Source organism: Podarcis melisellensis (assembly GCF_964234715.1).
Source record: "Podarcis melisellensis genome assembly, chromosome: 3".
Lineage (NCBI taxonomy): Eukaryota > Metazoa > Chordata > Lepidosauria > Squamata > Lacertidae > Podarcis > Podarcis melisellensis.
Genome location: NC_138530.1, coordinates 58,824,191 through 58,844,755, shown reverse-complemented (window position 1 = coordinate 58,844,755; position 20,565 = coordinate 58,824,191). Strand labels below are relative to the sequence as shown.

The 20,565-nt window shown below is 41.7% G+C and overlaps 1 protein-coding gene and 1 long non-coding RNA gene across 4 annotated transcripts in view; one reads left to right on the top strand and one right to left on the bottom strand.

The window, feature by feature from the left end:
• The window catches only part of LOC309366574, a 50,335-nt gene extending 42,787 nt beyond the window's left edge, over positions 1-7,548 (bottom strand). The window contains exon 1 of the long non-coding RNA XR_014166798.1: positions 7,435-7,548. This is a non-coding gene — a long non-coding RNA (uncharacterized lncRNA). The remainder of the gene's footprint in view (positions 1-7,434) is intronic.
• The window catches only part of UTRN (utrophin), a gene marked incomplete at its 3' end in the record, with an annotated part of 317,155 nt that overhangs the window by 10,510 nt on the left and 286,080 nt on the right, over positions 1-20,565 (top strand). The window lies entirely within an intron of this gene.

The window sequence follows — 20,565 nt, the reverse complement described above, 5'->3', positions numbered from 1 at the left end:
GGTTTTAGATGCTATGCCCTTTTGAAATTTGCAAAACTTCATGTATCAAATACAGTGGTACCTCAGGTTACATATGCTTCAGGTTACATACGCTTCAGGTTACATACTCTGCTAACTCAGAAATAGTGCTTCAGATTAAGAACTTTGCTTCAGGATGAGAACAGAAATTGTGCTCCAGCGGCGGGGCGGCAGCAGGAGGCCCCATTAGCTAAAGTGGTGCTTCAGGTTACGAACGATTTCAGGTTAAGTACGGACCTCCGGAATGAATTAAGTACTTAAACTGAGGTACTACTGTACACTATTCTACCTTCGTTGTGATGCTAGTATTATGCAGAAATATAAAGAACTAATATCAGGGAATAAAGAGAGATTGAACACTTTCGAGTGTTATTGTTTCCATAATAGTTATGTGAGGTAAGTTATGCTGATATCTGGTAACTGGTCCAAGATGATCAAGTGAGTCTGAGAAGTGACTTAAAAAGATACAAAATTGCCTTTTTACTCTCCCCCCCTTTGTGTTCCTCGTTTTCCTTCTTGAAGGTGTGGTTTTCAAAATAATAAATGGGAATAGAATATTGAAGCAGTTGAAAATAGTGAATTTTAAACAAGTGCCCCTTCTTAAGGATATGACTTATAAAAGCTTCTTTGTTTTAAAGGCTTAAGAAACTTCTGGTGATCACTGCCCGACAGGAAGGTTCTCTTAAATAGCAATTTTAGATGTCTTGAAAGATAAAATACACAGCACTAAAGCAAGGAAATGCCTGGCTAGCTGCCTCAAAGAGTTCACTCTTTGTGGTCTGTTCGAACAAAGGTTCCCACCTGTGGTTCATGATACTGAGCAATAGCCACCTTGGTTGGGAAGGGGGAACGTGTAGGCAGAAAACTAGAATATCAAATATGCAGGTAGAATAGCTAATTCAAAGGTTTCCACTTTGTACTACCTGGGTTAAATACTAAGGGGACAACCATGTTGGCTTTTTCATGTGTCTGCCCCTGCCAAATATATGCAGGAGGTTGGGGAACGGTCTGAATTTTACATCAGCACTCTAGAATGTAGTATCTTAAAAAAAAATCTGTTGACTTATTTTTAAAATTTCCTCTTGGGTTTTTTTTTTAACCCCTGGGAAGATGCCAGTCACAACAACTGTTCAAGTTTCAGACTGCAATAGCACAAGAAAGTCCAGTGTTGGTTGTAATTGCATTTGCCCTTAAAAAAAAAGTCTTCATGAAAGTGGACTAAAGCCTCAAAATACAATGCTATCTGAAGAGTTCACCGATGAGAATTACATACGTTCTTCTGATTTTCCCCCCCTTGACACTCAAACAGTTGCTGTTGATAGTACTAGCTGCCTTGGCAGTTGCATGCTATTGGAATACTGCAAGCGAAAGTGAACTTGTCACACTCTCCAATTAGTCAGGAAGCATTTCCTGAAAATTTAACACCAGGCAACTATATGAGGGAAGTTCCCATGTTTGTTCATAGAACTTCAGCATCTCACCAGCTGTGTCTGACTTCCATTAGATATGCAATTTCTGTCAGTTGTATCTATTCAATATATAGATCAGCTAAGGGAAAATGCCACCAATAATAAAACAACAAACTACGTTCATTTGCTTTGAAGTGGTTTATGATTCAAACCGTCTGTGTGCCTTGGTGGAAGTATTGCTAGCTGGTGATTTCTGTGGCAACAAGTCACCTGGACTTTTTAAAGAGATACTTGGCAGGCTTGGCTTGGGCCATTAACTTAACTAAAGAACTTTTTTTCTACAGAAGAGACAGGAAGTCTGCCACCCTCCCAATGTTGTTGGACTATAAACTTTCTCATCTCATACTGTTGACCATGCTGGCTGAGCCTGATCGGAGTTGAAGTCCAACAGCATTAGGAGAGCCCTGGGCTCCCCATCAATATTCTACGGAATTTCATCTTGCAGATATAAAATCATAGGCTCCCCTCCCCCAAATCTGGATCTTGAGACATGGGATCAATTGCTTGCCTTTTACTTTTCACACCTTTTTATTTAGTTACACAGATTTGAATGTTTGTCTAGCACTGTACTGATTGCTGTGTGCGTCATATGTTGCAGGAATTGGTCTAGTTCTGCTGGGCCTTGGTTAGCAGTGGCCTGCAGGATGCATAGCGAATATTTCTGATGTCTGAAGTTCCTAGTTCTGTAGTTGCTACTGGATAGCTGTCCTTTGAGTTTGCAGTGCTGGAGGCTGCTGTTACCTTTCCTTGCAGGTTACGATGTTTTCAAGCTTTTTTTGTTGTAAAGTTAATACTTCAATACTTACGGTGTTGAGAATAATGCCTTTTTTATCTTTAATGAGTGAAAGTGAGATTAGAGTTTTCTGATACACCAGAGCAGGGATTTTATGACTAGTGTTGGCCTTTCTTTGTTCCCTTCTCTCTTTTCCTCCCTCTTGGTGGTGTAGGATTTGACACTTCATCAGACTTGGAAGAAGGCCAGATCTGCATGGGACATGGAGTTTGAAGTTGCTATTGAGATATATAGTTTTTGTGTTTATTTTTATCTCCTTTAAAAAATGCGCAGGGGAGAGAAGTTGCTATGAGGGGAGGTGGGGGGAGAGAGGGAAACAATGAAAGTAGGTGGAGACATTGAAGGAAAGAAAAACATCATTTGTAGGGACAAAATTGTAGTTGGGGAGAATGGAAACTACAGGAAACATGTAGGTACATATTGTAAATGGTTTGCTTTTTTCACACAATGTCAACATGTGCTCTAATTCAGCAGCAGGGCTGGGCGATATATCAATAGATTGTCCAAAACCAGTTTGAAGTCCATGTAAGACCAGTTTCATAATTTTTGACCTGACAGTATATTGTGAATCATGGTGTCTGTGAGTGTGTGCATGTGTGCGTGCACCCTATGCAAAAATCACAATGTGGTGTAAACCATGAAACCAGCCAATGCTGCTCTGGATTCCAGCAGCCCCTGTTAACTTTGCCAGCTCAGCTCTCCCCTATCCCCTGTAGAGGTCAGCGAATCACAAAAGCAGGTGCCAGCAAAAGTCACAATGCAGGAAAAACCATGAAGCCAGCCAACATTGTGATATATCAGTATATCATGATGCTTGGCTGGTGATATATCACAATGTGGAAAACCAGATATTACCCAGCCCTATCCAGTAGAATAGGAGAAATGGAAAGTAAGATTGATGGTTCTCCAGTCTGTGGCTTCTAAAGCATACTTCAGCTTTCTCTACCCTGTGGCTGACCATTGGTTCCTGTTTACTTCTGAACTTGGAAACTGTGTCTTAACTCCTGTTTATGATGGAACTAGGATCATTTCCAATGACTTGTTCTTAGGCTGATAGCCATTGTTTATGTCTGAACCAGGTCTTTATCTATATGAATTCATTTTACTGGATTGTGCTTTTTGAAAAAGCATCTTTCTCATGCAGTTGGTCAGTTTTTCCTCACTGCCTCCTGTGTCTTCTTAAGCTCTTCTTTCCCACTCCTTCAGTCCACTATCTGTGAGAGAAGAAAGTGGTTTCCATGGGGGGCGGATGGCCAGAACAAACTTGTGTTTACTCTGTTGAACTATAACAATGTGAAATAACAAATAGAGAGAACTGTAACTGGGATTCTTGCATGTGAATGCACTGGAACTGTGCAAATTGGTTTCTTAAGTATAAATTCACGTTATAAGCGGTTTTACATAAGTTCTATTATGTGCACAACTCTAAGTCCTTCACACTGAAATTCTACTTGAATTCAGGCATTTGAAAAAGTATTACATTTCTATCAGCATGTATTCTTCAGTGCCATCACATTAAACACTTAATTCTTTAAGCCTCTTGCACCCAAATAAGCCACTTCATCCATTCCTACCAGCTTTGTTCTCTATACATGAGGCTTGAAAACGTAAGGTTGTATGTGTTTAAATACTCAGTTCCAGCTTTGCATTTAGAGAGGAAGGGTGCAAAGAATGTATGAAGTGGTTTGTTTTGAATCTATCCTATAAAAAGCAAGTAGTTTAAACAACAAAGCACTTCATATGGTTGCATTAAAGAAACTGTGAGCTACTAACCTGAGCCTCAGTCATTATATGGTGGGGTTTGTTCACCTCGGGAGGTAGTGGTGGGTTGCCCGTGTCCTGGAGGTAGTGCTTAGCTTGTTCTAAATGGGATGGCAGTCTCTGTAAAAGGTTAGGCTTGCAGCCAGGGTTTGCTCATAGATCCAGCTTTGTCATTTAGAAGCCCATGGGATATCTGTGGCAATGCCTTGCCCCTGGTTGCAGCCTAGCTGCTAGATTTTAAAGTTTGTGGACAGTCTTCAGAGGCAGCCCGTGTAAAACATGTTGCAATGTTTGCTAATCTGGAGGTTAGTAGAGGATACATAGTTGTAGCCAGGCTGCTGCTTATTTATTTAGGAATTTAATACCTTGTTCTTCAATACAGATGTTTGGGGCAGCTTCTAATATAAAAAAAATGTTGAGAAATATATCAGAAAACATATCTCTCTATCTCCACAGCTGTTAATATCTGTTTTTGTTACCATTTTGAAGGAATATATGCTTATTATATAGGGACGCGGGTGGCGCTGTGAGTTAAACCACAGAGTTTAGGACTTGCCAATCAGAAGGTCGGCGGTTCAAATCCCCGCAATGGGGTGAGCTCCCGTTGCTCGGTCCCTGCTCCTGCCAACCTAGCAGTTCGAAAGCACATTAAAGTGCAAGTAGATATATAGGTACCGCTCCGGTGGGAAGGTAAACGGCATTTCCATGTCTGCTGCTCTGGTTCGCCAGAAGTGGCTTAGTCGTGCTGGCCACATGACCCAGAAACTGTACACCAGCTCCCTCGGCCAATAAAGCGGGATGAGCGCCGCAACCCCAGAGTCGGTCACGACTGGACCTAATGGTCAGGGGTCACTTTACCTTTACCTTTATGCTTATTATATATATGAGACTTGGGCGAATAGGGCAGTATATAAATTCAATTAAAAAAAATATTACTTGCTGAAATATGGTTTAGTAAGCTATGAATATAGAGCTGAACTTGCCTAGTGTGGTATACCTGTGGCATAGTTCGCCCTATTGCATTCTGTTCCTTTATGCAAACTGTGAAGAGGAAGCTGTGAGATGTGTGTGCTACAGAGTAAGTAGTGGCGCATGAGGCCACATGTTATCATTTCACATTTCCCCTTTTCAAGCGGTGCTAGATGGATAACCTTTCAAGCAGCAACACATGCTGCGATTCTAATCTAAAAAGGAGTTTTAATGATTCAGCCATGTTACTCTGGTAGCCTGAACAAACCCATAAGGCGCAGCTTCCTTTGATGACTTCCTTTTAGTTATTTTCTTGCCATTAATCTGGTTCTCATTGAAGAGGAGAGTTTAAAATGTTGTTGCCCACCTTTCCTCCAGATGAAAAAAAGGATAAAACCATGGCAAGCTGTAGCCTGGCAAAAAATAAGAAAAGAAAAAGAAAAGATATATCACTCTACAGGGGACCTTATAATGATGATCTGAAAAGGTGAGAAGACAAACAGTGTTCTTATGGGTGGGTGTCCTGTGCATCATGCAAGTGTTGGGCCAAAATATAAAAAAGCAAAGGCATGAAATCATGCTATAGAAATTACAGGAAACTGAACTACAAAATCAATAACACAATTTGGGGCAAGGGGAAATTACAGAAGACATATCAGCTTTTGTAAGTATTCTAGAAGCAAAATAAGGGCCACCTGTTACCTGTACATCACTATGTAGAGACGGTGGCAGAGATTCAAAGATGGCCGTGTTCTACCTCTGCTGTCTGAGCGCCAGTTGCTGGGGCATTGCAAATGGCATTCATGTCCTTCTTGCAGGCTTCCTGGTTGACCCCTGTGAAAACAGAATAGTGGACTGGATAAATCTTTGCCTGATCCAGTATGGCTCTCCTGATCCTTTTAAGCCACAGAAAACTCTTTGTTTGACCCCTTTTAAAGTAGGAAAGATATTCTGATGCAAGGAAGGAGGGAATGGTGTAGTCACAGGTCAGGATCATGGAGTGTGTGATGCTAGCAGTCCTTTCTAATCCATTTTTATTTGGATTTGTACAGTTGACTTTAATGGGAACTTCTGCCAAGCAAGTTACAGTTAATATTCCAGTCGTATAGTCTGAATTCGTGTCAGCAGTCCTAATCTTTCAATGAAGGTTTGTTAAGGAATTAATTTAGGAAATTTCAACCTGGCTATCAATCATATTTGAGACTTCATAGAGAACAGAGTGTACCCAGATGATTAAAAGTACAAGTGTGTGTGTGTTATACAAAAGAAGAAGAAAAACTGCTGTTTGAGATAACCACTCACCAGGCCACCTAAGAGACATTTATGCAGGGTACTTTTTCAGGCAACACTATTATGGGGCCTAAGGATGTCACCCACAACACCTGCAGCCAGATACCTCACTGGACAAATAAACTGATGCAGGCAGAAAACATACACACTCTTTTGCTGTCTGTGACAGCAGGTCAAGCAGGGTACCAACCTGCCCCTTCCTGATTAGTCCTCTGGAGACCTGCTCCCTATAGAATAGTGTTGTGCATTTTCAAATTAAGTCTGACCTCACTTAGTGGGTGTCCTTCAAATGAACACCCTCCAATTTTATAGTTGGATCTGGTTTATTGCAACACTAGTACCTAGTACTACCTGAAGAAGCCTAGTACCTTCTTTATCATGTCAGCATGGCCAGTTTCTTACCAATGTATTAAGTGCAGGTATTCCATTTGTTGGCTGCTAATATTGGTTGTGAGAAGTGGGATGAGGACATACAAATTTGTTTTAGTGAGTGTTTGCTCTGTAATCAGTGCCGTCTTGAGAATGTGACTCAGTTAACTGGTGCTGGACTCTTGTTTCATTTGCATATTATTATTTTTTCATCGAAATGTTCATAGGGTAGTTTACGCACCTGTAGAATCAAAACATATAATACATATTCTAACATTGAAAGCTAGAAACAGTTGTGGAGATCTCATTCCATTCTCATGGGTCATTCGTTCCTATATGTGCGTGGCGGAGGGCTTTGATGATTTGTCCTGCTTTTTTATGCTGTTTGTGGCTGCTGTGCTGTGTCTTGTGAGGTTGTGATCTGATTTGTGTCACTTTTCAGTCAGTACTCTCACTTTCTGTGGCAGCATTGGAGTTCTTCATCCCCACCATGGTTCTTGCACTAGTATAGCTATTGTATTCCATTTACATGTTACAGTCTGGAGGGTAGGATTATCATCATACTATGTATTTAAAAGGGAAAGCATCTAGTGAACAAAACTTGGAGATTATTCAGTTTTAAAACATTTTTTAAAAACTTGTAAACATTGTACAGTGGTACCTCAGTTAAGTACTTAATTCATTCTGCAGGTCCGTTCTTAACCTGAAACTGTTCTTAACCTGAAGCACCACTTTAGCTAATGGGGCCTCTTCCTGCTGCTGCACCGCTGGAGCCCAATTTCTGTTCTTATCCTGAAGCAAAGTTCTTAACCTGAAGCACTATTTCTGGGTTAGCGGAGTGTGTAACCTGAAGCGTATGTAACCTGAAGCATATGTAACTTGAGGTACTACTGTAATCTATACTGTGTGGGTACAAAGGTGAAACAGAGTCCTTTGGTTGAAGCAGTGGTTCCCAAAGTGGGTGGCACTGCCCCCCGTGGGCTGGTGGGATTACCTGGGGTGCTGAAAGTGTAAATGAATATCAGACGTTGAAGAACTTGTACCCCTGGATCAGTTTTGTTGAATTAACTAAGCTAAATAGTTTTAATTGCATTTTATTGTGTTACTACTTTCCTTAGTGGGTTTTGCATATGACTGGTCTAAATAATACTTTTTAGAGGGTGTGGTAGAGGACACTGGGGATGGGTTTATGGAACTAAGTGGGTAGTGACCCCCCAAAAGTTTGGGAACCACTGGGTTAAAGTAACAGTGTGCTCCTATACATGTCTGCTCAAACGGAAGTCCCATTTGGTTTGATGTGACTTACTTCCAGGGGGGTATATATAAGTTTACAACCTAAATCTGCTTTTAACATTGCGATTTAATTTACTCTACATTTAACTGCATTTGATTTTCAATTTTTTTGGTCAGATTCCCTGTTTTATATCTGTCAGCAGCACCATTTTGAAAACATTATAGCTTACCCTTTACCCCAGTATCATTGTATCACTTTATAGGAAACTGTTGTAGGGCTACAATACCAAAAAAAAAAAAAAAAGCTTTATCGCTTTCATTACAAATAATAAGGAGTTTCAATTATACTTTCATAATGAGACATTCTGTGGTGTAACACGGCAAACTGGCTTTTCTTTGATTCTAATTTAATGATAGCTGATCCTGTAATTACAATGTACCTTTTCCCATAATAGAATAGGCCTTGTTTGACAAGCCATCTAAGCTTTAAATAATCACTTAGAGCTTTGTTTTCAAGAATCACCTGTGATTTAGAAATAATGTGCACAAGTGCTCATTAATTTAAGAAATGTAAATATGTTCAGTATAAATAAGAATGCTTTAAGAGAAAGTTATTTGGGTTGAGGGTATAGAACGCAGAGCTCTCAGCCTTGTACACTGGTGGCCTTAAGGAAACGAAAGAAATGTGAAGAATGTGAAGAAATCCCTGAACAGCAAAGGATTCATTCATGTGATAAAGCAGGTGTGGCATTTTATAAATAAGCTTGTAACTGATCGACTTATCTCACTGGCAGACACTGTAGTCACATGAACTGTGTGCAAGTATTGCCTGAACACACAATGACTTAAAATATGGATGGGGCCGGGGGATGCTCACAGACCCTGCCCCCAAAGCCCCTGCGTGCCCAGGCACTTCTTTAAACCTTTATGCATTTAGCCCAAAGGTCTGAATACGATTTCTGAGAGTGTTCTGTTTAATGTTGCATTGAAACACATCAAATAACCAAATAACTAATCCAAATAACTAACCAGGTTTTCAGTTCCTCCAGAAATCTAAGTGTGCTCTTAAGTTATAGCAAAGCTCTTATGACAAATGTGAGGCCAGGTCACTGTTGTTAATAGGAATTGCTTCCTTGGGACTGCCTATGAGGAGGAGCCCATCATGGCTTACCTCTTCCCTCCCCACTTCCTCCAGTTCTCTGCAAGCCAAAGGGATCACAAAAACCTGGGCACTCCTGTGTCATGCTAATTGCTTGTTAGGCTTTGGCAGAGGGAATATCTTGTAGAATCTTTATTACCAAATAGCGAAATTGGATCATTTCCTTTCAGTTAATTCAGGTAAAAAGTAAATGAGACTGAATTGAAGCTATAGATTCACTCAGCATCTGAAGTTAACAACTGACTTGAAAAGAGAATTTTTAAAGCCCCTTGTTTGATATCAGTAATTACTGAATCTGCCCTAGTCTTGGAAGAATAATAAATTAAATAAGTCACAATTGTGAGGGTTTTGTTTCCTGAGCCAATGAAACTTAGGTTTTGCATGCTCAACTTTGCAAACTGAAATTATAACAAAACATACACATATGCATCAAAGTGATTGCAATTTGCTGACTTAAAAATTGTGAATTGGTTGCTGGAGGGTTGTTGTTTTTTTGGGGTGTGTGTGTGGCAGGATGAGCCTTTGATTTTACTTCTCAAAATTGATATTTGCAATAATGAAGGCTTGTTAATTCTTAAATTGAGATTTCTTGGAAATAAAAATGCTGGCAGATATAACAGTCATAGTTTCTGGAGGTAATCCAGAGAACAGTATATCAAAGGAGGTGTTCAGTTCATTCCTTCAAATATACTCTGCAAAGCATGCTGTTTTGAAGGGATGGGGATTTATGTATTATTTTATGTAGTGGGGGGGGCGGGGGGAAAATAAAAGCCCTGGTAAGTGAATAGTCTGTAATCTCTTATGAGCACTTCAAGAAGCCTTTGAATCTTTTCTCTGGATTTCTTCCTCACAGTATCACAAAAGATAAGCTAGTAAACCAAAATACAATTTCTTTTTTTAAAAAAGAGGTGTTTTGTGTTGTGACTTGTATGCTTCATTAATAATAGACCTTGACTACAGTTCATGCCAAGTTTTTAACTGTGCTGATTGCATAATTCTACTTCCAATGCTTTGAGATATGATTGACCTGCTGTTTGCCAAATATCTGTGTAGTATTTTGTGGTGAAGGGTGGGGTTCTCCTTTCTGAGTAAACTCTGGAATTTTGAAGGAGTCATTTTGAAGACTATTCCCTCACTTAATCTTTTCAAGCTGCTGTTCAGAATAGCCCTTGTCCTTCAATGGCAACCTGCCCAGACTGGAGGGAGCCAGCATTAGAAATGAAAAATGTATTAAATTTGAAGGGAGTTCAGTCAGTCTAAAGGGCTTGTAACTATACGTGTCTAAATAATACACCTGATTACTAAATTGGCTTGATTTGTAAAGACTGAAATGCTGCTAGACATGGATCTAGTAGTTGCTAGGGTGCTACAGAATAATCTCTATTTCACAAGTATATTCTTTCTCTCATGTTACACTTGACCTGTTGGTCAGAATGTGTGTGGCTTGCAAAACATGAGCTAAACTATACTCGTATTAAATGTGCCAAGTGAGAGAGACATTTTTCACATACTGTATCTTTCCCATTGCCATTCCAAAGCTAAACTTCATGTAGGTACTGAAAAATTAATGGTAAAAATCATGAGCACAATAAACTTCTGTCTGTAGTTTCCTTATTAACCAAACTAAGCCAAAATGTAGTAAGGTCTGTTAAACTTTTACTTTAGGTACGAGTTGTTTCAACCCCCTTTTATACTAGTTCTCACAGCAGTCATAAACCTTTTCCTAGTGTCCTGACCTGCAGCCAGACCGATGAAAACAAGTGACTGTTTCTTTATAGGACTTTATTGATGAATAACTCTGTTAAATCAGCTCCTAATGTGCAAGTTGCATGCGACAAAGCTCCTCGCTAATTAGCTGTCTTGAGCAAACTACTGCTGCAGATCTGTGCCAATCTTGGAAAGTTGGAGCCAACAGTACATCAACAACTAACTGCCCTTTAAAAGGAAGTTGGCTTACTTATGGACAAGTAACTGTCACTCCTGCTCTAACTGTTCATGTCTCTTCAAACTCCTCAAGCAGGAAGTCAGTGGAGTGGGGAGGCCGCCAAAAGCTTTAAAGGTTCAAGGATCCCTGAAAGTTCTCCCCTCAACTCCTCTGCCTTGCACTTGCTGACTGGTCTCTGGCTCTCGCACCCCTTTTCCCACCTCAGCCAACAACTGCCTCACAGATACAGCTGGTGCTGAGGAAGGCACTGGTGACAGGAAGCCCACTGGTGATGGAGGAAGGTTTCTCCTCACTGGTGCCACAGAACCCCACAAGTCACTGACCCCTTATTGCAAGTCATCCATCTCACACTCCTCTTCCTCTCTCCTTGGGCTTCTGCCGGTCCTGGACACCTAATGAGGGCTCACGTGACTGAATGCTTCTCCACAAAAGTTGGTTGAAGCAGGAGCATCCTAATAAAAAGGGAACGGGGTACAACTTCCTGCACCCCTTTGCAATCTGCTCCAGAAGACTGGGGGACCCTACAGACCAGCATGGGCAATGGCCCAGGATACTGGCAGAAATCACTTCCTCGCCTTCCTCCATTGGAGTGAAGACCCTTGAGTTCATGGAAGGACCACTTCTCTGAATAGAAGAGATCTTTTGGATCCAGCCCATTGATTGTACTTTACTATTGGTTTAATTGTTTCACTTTTTAATTTAGGCTAGCCTGGAAATGCCATTAGAAGTTAAAGGTGTGGGATATAAATATTGCAGATAAATAAATGTTGTCTTAAGACACTGGCGGCATGGTGCAAACCTACCTATAGGTTTGTTTAGCAACCACTGCAGTCAAACTCACCCCAACAAAACTGGGTTTTGGTTGTTCTATTCCCTTTTTTTGCTCTAGTTCTGAATTGGAATTTGCCTGCTTTACTTTCCCACTCTACTTTTTACATAATGATTACATATTTTCTCGTTCTTCTTTCCATGTTGGTGAGACTCCCCCCTGAAATGCCACTCTGTGTTTGAGCTGCTAGAAACAGCAGTAAGAGAGAAGCATGCAATTTTATAAGAATGCTGGAAAATTTTACATTTGAGCAACAGCATAAAAAGTTCTCCACCCACTTGGCCAGCCACAAAATAAGTACAGTGGGTTTTGTGGGGGCAGCTCCAGTTGGCTAGCAATCTTGAGGCTGTCTTTGTTTAGAGGGCCTGGTGTCCCTGCCAGAACATACTGTAGGCAGCTTTTTGTCATTTGTTTCTGTAATTCAACATATTTTTGTATTTGAAACATATGTGCTCTTTCAGCATGAGGGAGAATATATGTGTGCCTTAGATTTTGATGAATACTAATAGTCATTTATATATCTAATAACACTTGGTCACCCAGTGTTCAGATTTGAGCCCAGTGTAGACCTTAATCATGGACCCCATTAATTTTGATGGCATATAACTGAACATTATCCAAAAACCAGAAACTATAGTAGCTCCTTGGTAGCCAGCCAAAATTTGTGTTGTCCATTGACCCTGATTTTATGCATAATATTGGTGACATTTAGAGAAAAATGAGATTTCTTTGCTGTCTTCAGAATATGCAGTCTCGGAAACAAGAGAGCCCCCCCCTTCTTGAACTTGAAGGCTTGGGCCTCTTCCTTACAGTATACTGAGGTTGTCTTACCACAGGGATGGGAAATCCCTGCCTGTCAGGCCAGTCTTGGCCCATCAAGGGCTCCTGCTTGGGCCATGAGGCCATTTCCTCCAAACCACAGTTATCTGCTTATCAGCTGACACCATTGGGTTCACTCTTGCTGGGTGCTGCTTTGCTAGCATGTTCCTTGTAGGTCAACTTTGTCAGGTGGGTGTGACTGCATGCCCACCTGTCACCTGACACCATAGGCGCCGACTCCATGGGGCTTGAGGGGGCCCGAGCCCCCTCAAAAATTCGTTTGGGGGGCTCCGCCCCCCCAATAATCTCCGGCGCCCCTCCAGCAGAGCGCCATCGCCGCCCCTCCCCCAGCCCAAAATGCACAGGGAGGGGCGGGCTGCATGCCTCCTGCCCTCCCTCCCGAGCAAAAGCTCCACCCAATTTCCTTTGGAGCTGATTAATAGGCGCAGCACGCTCTCCCCTATTCGCTCACGAGGAGGCGGCGCCACTTTATTTGCATATTCATGAGCTTATTTATTATTCATGAGCTTTCCCGCCCCCCCCCATATTTTTTATAAGTCCGCGTCCCTGCCTGACACCACAGTGTTAACATGACACCTGATGATTGACAGTTGAGTAGCCCTGCCTACCTGTCAAAGTTAGCCTGGGAGATCTGGCCCATAGGACCAAAGGTTTCCCATCTCACCTTTCCAGAATAAAAGCTGAACTTGCCTTATGTGAGTTGGTGGTTCAAAACATGCAGTGAATCCATTATTTACTTGTTGAGCTGGAGTGCATTTAGTGAGACCCCTGCCAGGCTTACCTGTCATTTTGCCATCAGAAATGCTGCATTAATGGTTTGCTCTGTTCTTGGTCATATCAACAGAAGCACTCTTAAAACAATGGTTTTAATCTTGATTTGCAGCCTTTTAAAAATAAACAGTATAAGATGCAATACTTAAACTCATTGTGAATAATACTATTAAATGTGATGCCTGCGAATGGCTATGGCGGTCCACCTTAGTTTCCGTACTGTCTTAAGATACGCTATATTGCTATTTGCACATTAAAATGCAGTGTACCAATTGTAAACTGCTGTAGAGTCCCTTCAGATGAAGGGCAGTGTAAAAATACAGTTCATTAATCATCTCCCACATAGCCAAATGGGTTGTCTGATTGACTAGGGTAGAAATCCCAGGAAAAGGAATGTCGGCAAAGGGGCAAAATTGGCACCAGCAGCGGTTGGGAGAGGCTGCAATAGCTATTAAGTGGCTGCAAGAGGTGAAGCATGGGGCGGTGGCTGGAATGTTTCAATGCTTTGTTCCCCTGAACTTCCAATTTTACACCAGATGCTTCCCTGAAGAATACTTGGCACAGTGCAATTTAGCATTTTCCAATGTGAATCAACAGATCTTTCAATTCTGCATTGCATGTTCACTTCTTCCTGTAAGCTTGAGGCTCTGCTTCAATCATTCTATTCATGAAAGCTCTTGTTTGGCTCTGTACTTATCAGAACTGAGGCTTGCATCCTTTTCCCCTCCTGCAACAACCAGCCATTCTGTCCTCTTTCCCATTTCCCAGTTGCTCCAGCAAAACACTGCATACTTTCTGTGCAAGGGAAGGTTTGAAATGGAAAGTAATGGATAAAAGTGTCCGAGAAAAGACCAAGTTACAGATAACTGAAGTCAGGAAGGAGAACTTAAATTAGGAAGAGAGATAAAGCTAGCAGGACATTTGAAGACACAGATTAGTGTGGGGCTCTACTGCAGGCTAGATTTGTCCAGTGCAAGGATCCATCCAGCTGTCAATTACCGGATACCACAGTGCTCTGAAGCACTGATATATAATCTGATTGCCCCAACGTCTAAGCACAGCACAGGGCTATTTGCAAGAGGCTTGAAAAGAGCCCCGTAAAACAACCCCTGAAGGTCTACCAATCAGCTGAGCTTCTAAAGCTGGCTGATCAGCTGATAGTTGGGACTTCAACTGTGTGCAGGGCTTCTGAAGCACTGACACCAGCTGACTAACAATGATTTCGAAGTTTATTTTGGCCCAGCCTTGCTGCCTTTGTGGCAGATGGGTGTGGCTTGGCCAGAATGGCCTGAGGGCCAAATGGGAAAACTAGCTGGACCTGATTAGGCTTCTGGGCTGAAGGTTCCCTATCTCTACACTGAAACAAGTCAGTTTAATAAAATATGGTTTAAAGTTGACCTGTTTCAGCTAAACATAGTTAAGATAAAGCACTGTGTTTCAAGGGTTTGGATGGCATGGCAAGCTATTGTGTCTAGAACAAAATCAGATGTTTCAAATTTCATTCATGCTGGGGGAGCAGAAGGGCAAGGGAGCATGGAGAAGCCTCTCTGAACCCTGAGCTCTTTGTAACAGTTTTCATGTTTTTGTGTTGTGTTGAAATCAAACCATTCTATAACAGTACTATATTTTTCCATGCATAAGACGACCCTTATTTTTTTAAACCCCAAATTAAGAAATCAATATTTTAAACTAGGGTTGCCCAAGCCATACATGGCCTTGAAACTTACAAGCAGATGGAAAGCTGTAGCATTTAAAGGAGGCAAGGAAGCATGTGGAAGAGAAAGCCTGCCCCCCCCCGCCCTAAAAGGGTCTAACCCAGTGAGGGCTGAGAAGAGCCTCTCACTCCCACCTCGCTCAGTTGGGACTGAACTAGTCCAAAGAGAGTACATGGTATGTGTGTTTGTGGAGAGGCAGGGCTTTCTAAGGCGGGCAGGTTGGGCGAGCTCAGCAACACATTCTTTCTTTCTTCTTTGGCGATCACTCGTAGCCGTGTAATATTGTCTTCTATAAACACAGTTTTAACAATGAGTCTGTAAGTGACTGTGGAGGTCAATCCTCGATTCACATGTCCTTCCACAGTGGGGACATTGGTTTCCGGGTGGGAGCTGATCATGGTGTTCTTATCCTGTTCTTAACCGTTCTTCTCCTGAGGTGCACTTTTGCTAATAGGGCTTCCCATTGCATGTGCGCCTCGGGCGTGCAATTTCCATTCATATCCTGGGGCAAAGTTCGCAACCAGGAGCAGCTACTTCTGGGTTAGTGGAGTTCGTAACCCAAAGCGTTCGTAACCCGAAGTCTTTGTAACCAGAGGTACCACTGTATAGAGAATCACTTTACTTTCAGGGGCAAACTACATTTGATTAGCGATGTTTGTCATATGCTTGTCTGTCTGTCTGTCTGTCTGTCTGTCTGTCTGTCTGTCTCTCTCTCTCTCTCTCTCTCTCTCTGTGTGTGTGTGTGTGAGAGAGAGAGAGAGAGAGAGAGAGAGAGAAACAACTTTACAGCAAAGGATGTGCAGGTGCAGGGAGCTAAACTTCCGCACCTGCCTGCCTGCCTGCCTGCCTTTGCTACACTCTTCCACTTCAAGTACTTCTCTCCCTAGCTTTGATCCAGAAGTGTGCTTCCTTCATCCCTATGCATCTTTTGTTATAAACAGAGGAATGCGGCAGGCAAGTGGATGAACAAATGTGGCTGACCTGTTGTGCCTTATTTTCCTTGCAGATGTATACAAGTTAGCTCAGTTGAAAAAACTGAAAAAAGTATTTTCCCTCAAATATTCTTATGCATTATCCTGTATTATTTTGAATATCTTCTTCAGGTCTTTGAATGTGTGGGTGTTTGCAATCCCAGGCCATTAATAAACTTTGTTTTCCAATTCAATAAAAATACAATGTGAGCAATTATATGAGTATGTTATGGTTATTGGCAGTTATATTTATGCAGTGCTTTTTTGTGGTAAAGTATGAGATGTCAGTACTCATAGATCTATACAAGTGACTTGGGTGCCTGCACAAAATGACTGCCATAGGCAGCAAAAAAGAGGTGCCGGTACTCTGTACTGGGGAGTACAGTCACTTATATAAAAAGCTCTTTATGTATGAATTATACATCTAAATAAATAAGATAGTAAATGCTTTCTTATGAAACTGATACTGAATGGTTGGCAGAGTGCATTAAATCTCCACTGATTTATTTTTGTCGCATTAAAAATATTTGTATGTTGTAGTACACCGATTTGTAAGTTTAATATCTGAAGAAGGCTCACACCTGCTGCTGGCTCTTCAGCCTGTTGCATACATGAATTCCATTGCCGTCACTATTTACTTCCTCTTTCCTCTCCAAGTCCTATTCCCTTGGTGGGGAGGTTTGGCTTGGCTTGTAATTGATCTAGTGAGCAGCCGTTCTTGCTGGGTTGTTTACAGCCTACAGGTTGCAGCTGAATTAGAAGTTGGATACTATTATTTCATACTGCTGTTGCTAGGGATTGAGGAGACTAATGGTGAGCCAACTGTTCATCAGAAGTGGTGGGATTTCCAGCAGCAGCTGCTGTTTGCTGAAAATTGTAGCCACATCATGCTTAAGAAGCGTGTAAACCTGCCAATTCTACACAGCCATGAGCTGCTATATGATGAACAAGGAAAAAGGTGTTAAGAAAATACAGGCCGAACTCTGTCAGGCGGTTGGAAGGGATATGAAGAAAAAATGCCTGTGTATTTTTATAGCTAAAAAATGGCAATGATCTATCTTTTTCAATCTCTCATCTGTCATTTGGTTATGCTGTTGATACATAACGACAATTATAATTACAACTTTCTATATGTGTTCATTGTCCCAGAACAATAATCAGGACTGGCCCAAGAGATCCTGCCTTGGGGTGAACAGTGCCTGAGAGAAGTAAAGTTATTTTGGCACCCACAAGCACCAGGCAATAGAAATGATAATAATAAGAGCAGTAGACTCGTAATCTGGGGAACCGGGTTCGCTTCCCCGCTCCTCCACATGCAGCTACTGGGTGACCTTGGGCTAGTCACACTTCTCTGAAGTCTCTCAGCCTCACTCACTTCACAGAGTGTTTGTTGTGGGGGAGGAAGGGAAAGGAGAATGTCAGTCGCTTTGAGACTTCTTAGGGTGGTGATAAAGCGGGATATCAAATCCAAACTCCCCCTCGTCTTCCTTTGCCTAATGGTAGATCTAGCCTTTTGCAAAAATAATGTTTAAAAAACTGTAGAGGTAATACACAGATGTCCAGTTGTGACCGGGCACTTTGAGTTTTGCACCTGCCATACTCATTCCTTGAATGCAGAAATTTATTCTTTCAGCTTTGAGTTCTTGCTAAAATGATCATTTACTATTTCATTTAAATTGGCCACATTTCTGGTTTGCATAGATGGCCTGCAAATCATTCTTTCAAACCAGTACTTGAATTAAGTCATGGATGGAGTACCTGTGACCCATCCATTGTTGTTTGACTCAAACTCCCATCAGCCCCAAGCATCATGACCAATAAGTCAGGGTTGATTGATGTTTTAGTTGAGCAGCATTCTTCATCCTCCAGGAATTGGTGCATGTGAGGTGAAGGGGTGAAGCACATGGGCACAATTCTCTTTTACATTGTGCCAAACCTTGGCTTGGCATTAATGTTAAAACCAGCCATGTATCTTATGTTCTAAAAACTATGGTTAGCACAAACCATGGTTTGCCATGGTGTCTTAATTGAGCCAAACATTAGCCTCAAAATGAATTTTGAACTGATAACCTCTGGATTCCTCACTCTTAAACCAATCAATCATATACACACACATCATAATAGATGCACTATTCTTATTATTTAAACTAGGTAAGGTTGCAGCATTGTGTTTTTGATCAGTACCTTACTGATGCTCTTACCTCAATGTTGGTCAAAAACAGTTTTCATTGAAGTATGAACATTCACTCCGAATACTGCACTGAGATAGAAAATAAGTTTAAGAAATAAAGAGGAAAAGAGCTGGAGGCTGGTTTCAAAGGCTTAGCATTTAGGAGCTGATAATAATGCCTTTGTTTTCCAAATGAGTCAGCTGACCAGTTCTTACTTCACATCCATATCACAGTGACTGTTAATAAAACCTTTCAACAGCAGAATATTTTGAGGTCTCAAACTCTTAGAATGGTGAACAACTTACATATCAGCTCTTCTTAAGTTCATATAGGTGGAATCTAATAAGAGATTGTTGTCTCCCTGACACTTTGTTTCTGACCAACAGAGTTGCCAAGGTTTCGTTCAGTGAAAAGCCAGCTTGTGATGTTTTAATGCATATCTCCCTGACCTTAATAAACCATAATTTATATAGTAACCTCAGCTAACTAGATTTGGTCTGGGAAATTAGCATATGTATATGTATATGCATTAAAGCTCAGTATACTACTATGCTGAATTGGCTGTAAATAGCAAATTGTTTCACACATTACATCAAAATATGTCTATCTTTCTGCCTGAGCCTTTGGGTTCATCTTTCCCCTCCTCCCCTCTTGAACTCTAACACTGGGTAACAATTTTTTACTTTTTGAATGTTGTCTAGATTTCTACAACTGATTTAGGGTATTTTTGCACAGCTGAATCAGGAAATGGCATCCGTTTCTCTCCACCAGGTCAGGTTTACTGTAAACTGAATGGTGGGCATTGATAAAGGTAAGTACACATAAATAATTGCATGTTGCTTCACCATTTTTCAAACTTCAGGGCTTGAACTTCTGTTTCTTGGAACTCCAGGAACGCTCAGTGGGAGGGAGGTCTCTCTTCAGAGTCCAACAGTAGTCACCTATCAGCGACCCTGATACCTGGTCTCCATCTCTTTCATGTCCTGATGGAATCTCTCCCCCTGCTCGTCACTCATTGAACCCAGGTTCTCAGGAAACCGGTCCAATTGTGAAAATAGGTAGTGCATCTTGACGCTCATGTTGCAGCCCAGGTTTCTGAAAGCAGTTGAGAAGTTCTGCGTAGTTTCTGGCCTTATTGTTGCCAAGAAAGTTCTTCACTACCAGAACAAATGCCTTCCACGCTTCCAGTTCCACTTCGTTCATTGAGTTTCCGAACCCTGGATCTCTGATGAGCTGACGGATCTTAGGACCGTCAAAGATGCCAGCTTTCAACTTCTCCATGGTCAATCCTGGAAAAGCCTGGCACAAGTAAGTGAAGCAGTCACCATCCTTGTCCAGAGCCTTGGTGAACTGCTTGATTAAGCCGAGCTTGATGTGCAGCGGTGGGAAGAGTATTCTCTCTCTGTCCACCAGAGGGTCGTTGATGACGTTCCTTTTTCTGCAAGGCACCAATTCCTCCCGTACAGGCCAGTCCTTCTTCGTGTAATGCTGAGCACGGTCCCTACTATCCCACATGCACAGAAAACATGGGTACTTGGTGAAGCCAGACTGTTGTCCCAACAAAAAGTTCACCATCTTCAGGTCAACACAAATAAACCACTTATGGTGATCATAACCAATTTTCTCCAGCACATACTTCACCGCTTCATAGTTCTCCTTCAGTGTACTCGAGTGAGCCAGGGGTATAGAGGCAAACTGATTGCCGTTGTGTAGCAGAACACATTTCAGTGATCGCTTGCTGCTGTCAATGAACAGTCTCCAATCTTTGGGTTCGTACTGTGGCACTCCAAGCTTGAGCAGAAGCTGCACAATATCTGCACAGTACACCAAGTCCTTCTCTTCCGAGAAAAAACGGAGGTACTCTTGATGCCTGTTGCTGAAAAAGCTGATGCGAGCACTGTCAGAGAGGAGGTTTTTTCCCTTCAATCTGGATGCCAACAGTTCGGCAGAGTCCTTTGACAAGCTGAGGTTGCAAACTAGATCATTCAGCTCCTTTTGGGAAAATGGATGTGGAGCATCATCTTCAAGAACCACTTCTTCTTCTTCTTCTTCATGTCCTTCAACACTGGAGGCATCTTTGTCACTAATGTCAGGAAGTTCTCCGAAGATAGGCACTGGAATTTCATCACAATGAGCTATAGGACGACGTGCTGATTGAAGATCAGGATACTTGAGGCTGCTCCGGTTCTTTCTGTTGATCCCAGCCGCACCAATTTATGGAATATTTCGAGGTTTTATGACTTCAAACTGATCCCTTTTTGA